The following is an 11501-nucleotide window of genomic DNA, read 5'->3' as shown; positions in this document are numbered from 1 at the left end:
GCCTTGCTTCCATTCTGAGGCAAATGTGTATGCAGTGTGAGAGGATTTCTAAAGTCCCTGATAGTATCGGTAACTCACAGACTTCTGTGATGGCCCTCTTCCTAAGCAGAGAAAGATGGACATCAGCCCGCAAGGAATTAAATGCTTCATACTTAGGTGCTGTATCTCCTTTTACTCAGAAAAAAATTCCCTTCCTGTAATTCAATAGCTCCTACATAGTCTGTCCCCAGAACCCTTTTGAGCCTGTTCCTCTACTGTCTTTCCTTCATGACTTCATTGAATACTTTTAACCTACCACACATGTAAAACACTGTAAGTATCCCAAATAAAATTACCTGGAGCTGTAGAGATGGCCTAGTTAGAAAAATGCTTGATGCACAACCAAGAAGACTGGAGTCCAATCCCTAGGACCCATGCACAAGCCAAGTGTGGTGGTCCATGCTGTAAACTCAGTGCTGGTAAGGGAGATGGTCCAACCACTGAGCGCCAGGTCTAGTGAGAAACTGTCTTTAAAACTAAGGTAGAGAGTGACTTGTGTGACTGAGGAAGACAACCAACATCAGTGGTTCTCAATCTGTGGGTTGCAACCCCACAGGGGTCACATACCAGAGATCCTGCATATCAGGTATTTACATTATGATTAGTAACCGTAGCAAATTACAATTATGAAGTATCAATGAGATAATTTTATGAATGGGGCATCACCACATGAGGAACTATATTAAAGGGTTGGAGTATTAGGAAGGTTAAGAACCAGTTTCTTCTTTTGTGAAATATAGACACTATTTTCTTTATTTCCTTCTTTCTCTTTCTTTCTTTCTTTTTTACTTTAAAGGGCTGATTTATTTTACAGAAGCCTGCCTCTGAGCAGCTTCAACTCTGGAGAGCATATCTGCATTTCATTCAAAGCCACTGATCATGTGGGCAATATCCCAGTTGATCCCTGATGACAATGGTTCTATCTCAACACCCCTTTCAGTTAGAGGGGCAATTTGAAACTAGGTATAGGAACCAGCATCCCATTACTACAACACTGGCATGGAGTGTTCTACAAGCTCTAAGGCCTCTGGCTGCCTCTCCCCATGCCCAGCCACGTATGCACCATGGCCAGTGGCCAGTGAAGGGGGCTTCTTAAGGGACACCATGCATGTCCACTTAGCCTAGTAAGCTTTCTCTATTAACATATCCTCTAATGGCCACATTGATCCACTGAGACTTCATCTTGGAGTCTTGGAGTTGCTGCTGTACATGGCCCTTGTTAATCATAAACAAATAGCTCTAGGGCTATACCTGTGTCTGTCTCCCGACAGCTCTTCATCAGTTATGTTGAGCAGAGGACTTGCTTCACATGCTAGAAATCATAGAAGTCTTCTGAAGCACCCAGGCTGGTGTTGGATTGACTTGCATAATGCATGAGATATTGTGGGAATGAGCCAGGGAGCAGTAGGAGATCAGAGAGTCTTCAATCACCACTCCACTATCAGGCTTCACCCCGAGTACCAATGTCCCTGCCACCATGGGGGGACAACGAAGAGTGGAAAACCTGTGCATGTAGGAGCAGGATGCTGCCCACTCAGCCTGTCCCAACCGATCCCACCCTGCCACGTCTGTCTCCACTTTGTTCTGTGTTACTCCTCACAACGCAGTGGTCTCGTGAGGGTAACATTGGCCTTGCATTTCCACTCAGTTTTCTATTATTTTAAAAAGTGAGCACACTGGTATCCTAGGGCTAGTTTCTTTAGCTATAAAGAGTGGTGGCAATACCAACCTTGAGAAAGTGTGGGGAGGTTGACAGGCAGGGTGAAAGCTCATTAGTACAGTATCTGTCTGTGTGGAGGTGTCTGGATAGCCTTGGACTTGGTTGACACTTTGACTCAACAACTGAGTCCTGCTGGTTGTCAGGCTATGCCATTTCAACTCAGAATTGGACATCTGAAATGCAAAATTACAGCATTTGTCATGTGGAGAAAGAGCTCAAAGGAAGGAACGTTCCAGACATTAGTTGGATTAGCATGTGGAATCAATGATATTGCAAAACAGGGTACATGCTGCCACAGAGGTCACATGTTCAAATGCTAAAAGGGGAACAGCAAGGTTGACCTGGTATAGGCTTGCAACTCCAGTTCCCTAATGGGATGAGGCAAATGTGTGAGGAGCTCAAAACCATCCTTGGCCCAGAGTAAGCTCAAACCAAGCCGGTGCATCTTGCCAAGATCCTTGCACGAAGCAAAAAGTTCAAGGGCTGTGGACGTATGCAGGAGGCTTTGGGTTCAATACCGTTACAACCAAGTAAACGAATAAGTCAATTAAATTAGTCAGGAGTAACAGAGGCTGATTGATACACAGGTGTCCTGATACCACTCAAGTGCATGTTTCTATTCAGGACTGCAGACTCAGGCTGTGGCAATGGCTCGGTGTGTAAAGCACTAGCCAAGCCACTGTGGGGAACTGACTTGGGAGCTCGGGTGCCCATGTAAATGCTGGGTGGGCATGATGGCCCTGCTGCCATCCCAGTGCTCAGAAGGGGCAGTGGTTTCTGCAGCAAGCTTGCCAGGAGACCAGTCAAACCATCAAGCTCTGGGCTCAAGTAAGAGACTTAGTCTTAATACACAAGGCAGCCCAAGAAGACTCTCAACTGGAACAAGCACACACGTGATATGTGTATATGTACAAGCACACACATGATATGTGCATATGAACAAGCACACACGTGATATGTGCATATGAACAAGCACACACGTGATATGTGTATATGTACAAGCACACACATGATATGTGCATATGAACAAGAACACACGGTGATATGTGCATATGTACAAGCACACACGTACACATGAAAACCGAACAAAAAGAGCTGTGCTGAACACGATGGCTCATGCCTTAAATCCCAATACTTGAGTGGAGACAGAAGTAGGAATATCTATGTGAATTTAGAGCTAGTTTGGTCTATATACTGAGTTCCAGGCCAGTAAGGGTTACATAATTAATAAATTACGAGGCCCTGTTTCAAAACAACAACACCACAGCCTTACGTTTAACATTTTTCCTATAATCACTTTGGGATAGTATTAAAATGATATCAGTAACAATGTATAGGTTAAGGTAAATTGCAGCTTTTTTCCAAGCCCAATTCTGGATTTCTAGACTTCACTATAACACCCCGTCCATCATCCAGCACAGGTACAGACTATTGCTATGAAAGATGACGTTGCCTGGGTTGGTCTGAGGGGCAACTATCGCTCTCTCCTGGGAGTGAGAGCCACCCCGGGTTTCTGTTCGCTCTTTCTCATCTTCCCTGCCAATGCCATCACTAGGAAAGATGACTTCCTGACAGCTCTTCATGTCAGTCAAAGTCCAGGTCAGACACTTACCAATTGACCCACTGTTAAACGTAGACACTCATTTCACCATCTGTCAATGGCCTCTTTTGATCCACTTAGACTGGAGCCTGCATCCCCACAGTGGCTCGTGTGTAAGCGTGCACAGACTTTTAAAGGCAGGGAGACCTATCTAGAACTCTCAGAGTCAGCTCGCCTGTGTGTGCCTGCCGCTTCTGCAGCTGCCTAAGGTAGGACTCCAGAGACAAGGCTGTGCCTGGGGTGGTCTCCCAGGGACATTGCAAGCAGACTCTGACCCTGGAACTCTGTGCTCTCCCACCAGTAGATGGGCCAAGCTGATTCTGTACATCGTTCTTGTGCAGCCCATGGTCTCTCCCTAGCAAGCTTCCAGCCCATAGAGCCGTGCTTCCAGTGGCTGCAGACCACAGCTCAGCTGCACACATCTTGGCCAAGCACACAGTTATGGGTGGTGGGCAGGTCGGTGACATCCCTCTGGACCAGTCACGCCTCCTCTCCCCTCCGATCTGGCCAGGCATCAGGACAGACTTCCCACTCCAGGGCAGGTGCCTTTCTCCTGCGTGGGGGATCATGCCCACCCGTCTTTGCCAGGTGTTTGTCATCGTGCTGTCAGTCCCTCCGAACTTGCGAGACGGGAAAAGAAATGTGAGCATGTAAGAAATTGGAGGAAATTTTCCTGACGTGCTCCTGCTGTGACGCCACTGCGGGTGAAGAAGGCCTGTCATTGAGCTGTCAACCCTTAACCTCCCCCAGACGTATTTTGAAACGATGTGTAAGGGATTGCTGTGCAGTACCGCTGGCTCTTTCAGCTCCGCGCGCGTCTGTCCTTGATGTCAGTCAAAAGTAGTTAACTGGCACCCACGGAGCCTTGAAAAGCACCTCCACCAACTTCCAGGAATGACTTTAGTTAGGAAGATTTCGCTCCCGTCAAGTAAGGCCTTTCTGACATAAGGTACTGTTTACCTAGGCGACATTCTCTTACTTGCATTTTAATGAGCCTAATTAATAATAAGTTAGGAGTCTCCGAAGCTATTTCTTCTCAGCTGGACCATATGCACTAATTACACTAAATGGGCAAACCTAAAATAATCTACTTAGTGGGGAGGAGAGAGAAAATCCCCACTATTTCCTGCATCTCTTCTTCGTCTCCGTCATGGAGTCCACTGTGACATCAGCACAGTTCCCAAAATCATAACAGCGGACGTCGCTTTCGAACTGGTGGCTTGCTTTGTGGGTGTTGAAGTTTTCGCTTGCTGAAAGTTTCAGGGATTTTCCTGAGAAACTGACAGAGGGGGGTGTTTGACAAACCGTATGGGTCAGGAACTTGCGTGGCTCTCAGGTTGAAGGATGAATGCCAGGGGTGGTGAGACGCAGTCTCTTAATGGAATGATTTTACTTAGAACAAATAAATAACCTCCAAAGGGCCAGCTGGGAGCTCATGGAAGCCTTGAGTGCGTCTTAGAGAGTGTGGTTTTATGCCCCCTCCCCCTCTTATGACTGAGTTCCTTGTGAGCTTTCACGTGTCCTCAGCATAATTTAGGAATGAAGGTATGTGTTTGGATCCAGGGCAAAAGTGCTTCAAAGGAAACAGACTCCACACTGTCAGGCATAATTCGACACTGACTGAATCTTTGCCCCCACCGGCATGGCCAAGTGCAGGGAAAGTGTGCGCAGTCTGTTCAGTGCGACTGACCGGCCGCAGGACACAAAGCTGTGAACTTCTCTCTGATTATGTGACTCTGGGGACACAGGGAAGGGAAGGGAACCGTCACAGAGACAGGATAAGCTGAAGTGCGGCATTAAAGGAAAGATAATCTCCTACAGGATATATCATTGATCCCTGAGCAGAGAGTTGTTATTCATCCCCTACCCCCCAAAAATTAATCAATTGTGGTTTGGGGTTTAGATTGTGGAAAGATCCTGAGAAAAATATCCCAAGGTAAGTGGCGATGAAGCCACTCCTCAGACTCTCCACCAGGATTCTTCCAGAATCCATGCTGAAGGCTTAAGCCCTAATACCGCTAACTATTAAGTGCAGAACAGAGGAGATAGATGCCAGCCTCTGGCGGATCCAGAGGCTTTGTTCCTAGAGTGACTTTTGGACTTTCCCAGGTCCCTGTCCACCCATGTTTTAACAAGACATAGTTCAAAGCAGCCAGAGATGATTTGAGCTAATTGGTTGATTCAGCAAGAATCCTGGGAAAAGGTGGTGCTGAGGTTGGAGGCATCAGGCTGGCAGGGTTAGCAGATGCTCTCCAGAAAGGGCCTTGGAGTGGAGGTGCATCCTGCCAGGCACCATATGTGTGACGGACATGACAGCGCAGAGTGTCTGAGTGAAGGTGACAGCTCAACCCTCATTCACAGAGAAACTTCCCTTGGAGTAGACACAAGTGAAATAATGTCCACAAAGTGGGCACATTTGGGAGCTGCTGGCCACCTGGCAGAACTCTCTGTGGCAGCTATCTGCTGTGTGTGTGATGGGGAAAACGGTAGCACAGTTTTCCATGATAGCATGAGCACCCCAATTGTTCTCTGCACATCTCTAGGACGGCAGAGGAAGACTCACACGGTCCCCACGGCCACATGAGAGTACATGGATACTGTGTCCTTGTCCCCACAACATCATGACTGAGGTGGAAAAGTGGCTTTTCAACAAGAGACAACTCACTTGTGTCTTCCTGGCTCTGCTTTGAGGGCTGGTTCTACCCCCCCCCATGAGTTTAGCTAGAAAAAGTCAGGAAAGTGTCATCATCTAGTCCCTGAATGAACTTCATACTTTTCCTTCCTACATCTGTGAGAACATACATGTTCCTACCCCCGTGCTTCTTAGCAGGTCTCTGTATTGAAAAACCATGGTTTGCCTCTATCTTCCACATAAAAGTATTGTACAGAAATGTGTTATTCATGTACAGGCAGGTAAGCGGAGGCCAGGCTCATGCTTTTCAAGACCGAATTCACTAAAGACTTCTGCGTTTTGCTGGATGTGGCTTCTAAATAGAAATCATATTGTGTTATCTGTCCTTGACACAAACAAACCTTTATGGAATGCTGCTATAGGGGAAGGCATCGCAGAGGCAAGTTCCCCAGGCTAGGAGCTCAGACTGTTTCCCAGTGATGAAGTAGGACTCGGTGGGAGATAGTAATCTGCCGTCTCAACCAGGATGCTGCTGTTGCCAGACTGGGCACCAAAAATACATCCTTGAGCCATTATTTGCATGGTCTAGTATTGACTTATATCACTGACACCATCTCCCCTATCTATCTATCTATCTATCTATCTATCTATCTATCTATCTATTATCTGTCTATTTATTATCTATCTTCTATCTATCTATCATCTATCTATCTACCTATCTATCCCATTTAGGCTTCTAAATTGTTGCTCACTGACAGATCCTGATGGGATTCACTTTGTCTATACAAATAGAGCATGCTCATTTCACTAATATCATTCCCTAGTGTACTTTACAGAACTATTACATATTTATTTAGATCCCTTAGTGCATGCGTGTGTGCATGTGCCACCATGTGGTGTGTGGAGGTCAAAGGACAGCATTTGGAGTCAGTTCTCTCCTTCTACCATGTGGGTCCTGAGCCACCTAGCTGTCTCTGGTGTACATTTTTAAGGTAGGAAAACTAGTAATTATGAACAGATGGGTTGAATATTATTTCCTGGGACGAGAGGTTGGCAGCCGGTTCCTGGCCTCCCGATCTCCCCACTGTTGCCTCTACTCCTTCCTACCCCACCTCCAGGCCCAGCTTCCTAGCCACCTGACCTCTGCCTACGGTGGGGACCTGAGTGAGTCCAGGGATAAATGCTAACTTTGGTCAGTCCTAAGATTTGCACGTGTGGAAGGAAGGTAACTTTGGATTGAGGCTACTTAGGAATTTATCTTCTTTAAATCCAGCTCAAGGTCTTAGAATGAAACTTGACTGACACTGGGAAGAGAGTATTTATTCTGACTTCTCACTATACTAGACTAGAGTAATTCTTCAGAATCCAAAGGTCTTAGCCAGTGTTCTATTGCTGTGAAGAGACAGCCTGACCAAGCCTGACACCCTGACTACAACAACTCTGATAAAGGGAAGCATTTAACTGGGGCTGCCTTACAGTTTCCTTACAGTTCCCGAGGTTTAGTCTGTTGTCGGTATGGCAGGAAGCATGGCAGCATGCAGGCAGACATGTCTGGAGGAGCAGCTGAGAGTTCTACATCCAGGTCTTCAGGCAGCAGGGGGACAGTGGGGGGAGGGGGAGAGGGGGAAAGAAGGAGGGGGAAGGAGGAAGGAGGAGGGAGGGAGGGAGGGAGGGAGAGGGGGAGGGAGGGACTTGGAATGGGCTTTATAAAACCTCAAAACCCACCCCCAGGGACACACTTCCTTTAACAAGGCCACGCCTCCCAAGCCCTCCCAAGTAGTACCACTCACTGATGACCAAGCATTCAAACATATGAGCCTGTAGGAGCCATTCTTATTCATACATATTCAAACCACCACACCAAGTGAGAAAAATCCAATGCTGCACAAGCTTAGAGAGTCTTTTGACCCCGCACAGGTCCTATGCTCTCCTGACTCTCCTGCTTGGTCACTCCCACATGCCCGAATCCAATTTCAATCCTATCCTGCAGGCTGGTGTGCCTGAGAACCTCTGTGTCCACAAGTCTCTCCAGAGCTGCAGGAGTCACACTAAGTGGACATTGTCATGAAAATTCCTTCTCTAGGTTACAGGTTTATACAATTGATTTTTTCCCTATGTAGCTTATATGTGTAAATAGTTACCCTAAGTTATAGCCAATCTTTTTTACCAGGCCACAGAGTATAAATTCTTCAGAATCATCACTTATTTATTCATTCAAGCTATCTATTAAGGGGTCAACAAGATAACTCAGTGATAATGGTGCTTATAGCCAAGCCTGATGATGTTCCAAGTTTGATCAGCAGGAAACACATGGTGGAAGGAATCAACTCCTACGAGTTGTCCTCTGATCTCCACACATATGTGATGGCATGTGTGAACCCCTATCTCTAAATAAATAAAATAAAATTTAATCTATGTAATGTCTACTCTATGAAAAATTATGATGGAGTCAACAGTCATCAGCTACTCTGTCTTTGGCCCAACCCTTAAGATAAACTGGATGCATTCTCCGAAGCTATTATAAATGCTGAGCAAATATAAGACCTTTGACCGTAAGAGAAATGCAGAATTAGGTTCCCAAGACCTTCTGGTCATAATATGATCATCACCTGATTAATTCATAATCATTTCTAACAGCGGTTTCAGTTTTTAAAACACCTTATATATAATAACTTACATAACATACACAGTTTGCTTCATTGAAATGGAGGTCATAACTAATAGCACTGCGCCAAATGTCTGGACAAACTTATCTAACTCACTGGTTTGTCTGTAAGGCATATGTCTGTCTTCTTGAGTTTAGAAGCAGTAGATAGTGTTTTAACGTCACAGCACTAAACAGTGATGCTACCAACAAATCTACATAGGTGTGAAAAGACCCTCACTAAACAGAGTGCAAAAAGACCACTGGTTGGGGTCCGTGAGGACTGATGGAACAAAGCAAGGCAACCCTTCATTTGGCCTCAGCTGGACACACGCATGTTGAGTGCCGTGGCTTATCCCATTCTGTGTATGTCAAGTGACCAAGAAAACACAGTCATCATCTGCAGCTTCCTGGTAAATTTGGGTGAGCAGGCTGGTTCACAAATATAGAATCTTTGAGTAGTGATAATACCATATACCTTATTTAAAAGGTTATGCTTGAAAAATCAATTAAAGCTAGAACCTCAAAAATGATTAATGAGTCTCATTTGGCTTGGCATGGTGCTGTAAACCTGTAATTCCAGCACACAGGAGGCTGAGACTAGAGGATTATTGGGTATGAAGTCAACCTGGGCTAGCTACAGTGTGGAAACCAGTCTCAACGAATACATAAATAAATAAATAAGCAGGTCAATAAATGACAAAGGTATCATTTGTGCTGTGCTTTTACGATAACAATGGAGGTCTTTGTTTAACAGTGTCCGTTTGGACTTTAGCAGGCCATTGATTACCTGTGTGGCACACACTTTCTCTTGGGCTCCTTTGTCACACTGGGCTACTTTGCTATCCCTAGTTCTTCAAAGGCGAATGTTCTGTTCTCTTTCTTCCAGTTTTTCTGAATGCTAAGAGGCCATGAGTGGGATCCAATCTGTCCTTGTCTTGGAACCCAGAGTTTCCAGGTAAATTTCTCTGCTTCCTGCAGGGGGTGCAGGGCTTCCAGAGTGAGTCTATGGTGGGAAGGTGTTGTTAATGTGACCCTGGATTCCTCCTTGGCTTTTGGGAAGACTCTTAGCACCATTGCTGCCCTCATTCAGCTGGATTAGGCACAGCATCTCAGGGGAGCTCACAACTGTAAATAAAATGAGATTTTGCAGCATCAAGAGGCCTTTGCTTCATTTTTCTTCTTCTCATCTCTCTGTCTTCAGATTCTCACTCATATGAAAATAGCAAAACGCTAGTAATGCTATAAAATTGTTGGGGAATGTTCTAGCAATACTGAAGTAAACATGTATACACTTTCTGGTTTCTGGAGTGCTCTTTCTCTTCTTATGCCCATAAGTCACAATAATTTACAGGTACTGAGTTCACTATTTTCTTTATCAAAACCAAGATTTTAGGTATGTCAAGTTATTGACAGCCCATATTCCATAAGACAATAGTTCAAATGAAACAGCATCAGCAATGAGCAGACAATGAATACTTAGTGTCTTTCACTACAGCAGATAGATGGGTAAAGTTAAGTCACCGTTTACACCCTTGCAGATGCCATGAGAACAGTGTACCTTGAGTAATGTTACACAGGCTTCCACATTTTGTTTTTGTCTTTTTTTTAAGCAAAGTATTTGCTTCTTGGCAATCTCACAGTAACTTCTTTTGGCAACAAAGAACCCAAAGGGAAAGCTATCATTTTGAATGTTTCCTTTGGGTAATCTGGAGCTATGGAAAAGGGAAAACAGTCAGGCTTTGATTTGAGTCTCAAGCTCCATATTTAAGCTTGGTGTTTAAGGTAAGTGGTGTGACCTCTTGGAAATTTAGTGTCCTCTTGTCAAATGGCAGTAACTACTTCACCTGCACTTTTGTGAGGGTTGGATTCGGTCTTTTATGGAAAAGCTCCATTCCTGGGGTTCAGATACATGGGTGATGACCGTAGCAGTTATAAATATCCCCTTCTATGGGTTCCCAGTGGGCAGGATCCCACTGAATTTTTCCCATAGCCAAATTCTCTCCTAGACATTTGGTTGGTTGGTGATTATTGTCAGTTTGGCACAACCTAGAGTTACCCAGTAAGAGGGAATCTCAGTTGAAGATTGCCTCATCAGATTGGCCTGTTGCCATGCCTGTGACAGATTGTTTTGATGGATGAATGGTGTAAGGGGGTCTAGACGCCACCATGGGTAGCACTGTTGAAGATGAAGGTTTCTGTCCTGCCCTTCAGCCCCAAATAAGTACATAGAGATGTATTAATTATAAAATTGTTGGCCGATTGCTAGGGCTTCTTAATGGCTAGCTCTCTCTTAATTATTAACACATTTCTATTAATCTAAGTATTTGCATGTGGTCTTATCTTACTGGATAAGGGTCCGGACCTGCTACTCCTTCCTTGGCTATATGGCGTCTTCTCTCTGCCTTCCTCTCCCCAGCCTTCTCCTGATCTGGTAGTCACACCTATGCTTTCTGCCTGACTATTGGCCAAATAGTGTTTTATTCATCCACCAATAAGAGAAACATATATACAGAAGGATATCCCCCATCACACTGTGCCTAGGTAGGTTGGCCTGGGCTGTCTACAAAACCTAGATGAACATATAAGTGAGTCAGTAAGCAACCTTCTTCCTACTTCCAAGTTCCTGCCTTGAGTTCCTGCCCTTACCTCCCTCAGTGATGGTCTGTAACCTGGAAGTATACACTAAAACAAACCTTTTTTTCATCTAGTTGCTTTTTGTCATGGTGTTTATTGCAGTAACAGACAGCAAACTGGAATACATTTTTATGTGTAGATCTCTACTGAAAAAGGGTAAAGGTACAATAATACGTATTGTCTTACTTTTCTCACTGAAGTGGAAAAAAAGACACATGATTAAGACAAC

At 44.9% G+C, this 11501-nt stretch overlaps 1 pseudogene; it reads right to left on the bottom strand.

The window, feature by feature from the left end:
- Nucleotides 1–899: 899 nt before the first annotated feature.
- Nucleotides 900–1518, bottom strand: LOC110343181 (annotated as a pseudogene).
- Between the last annotated feature and the right edge of the window lie 9983 nt (nucleotides 1519–11501).

Source organism: Mesocricetus auratus, unplaced genomic scaffold (genome assembly GCF_017639785.1).
Source record: "Mesocricetus auratus isolate SY011 unplaced genomic scaffold, BCM_Maur_2.0 Super-Scaffold_100676, whole genome shotgun sequence".
Taxonomy (NCBI): Eukaryota; Metazoa; Chordata; class Mammalia; order Rodentia; family Cricetidae; genus Mesocricetus; species Mesocricetus auratus.
The sequence above is the reverse complement of the archived record's forward strand: the minus strand, read 5'-3'. Positions and strand labels throughout refer to the sequence as shown.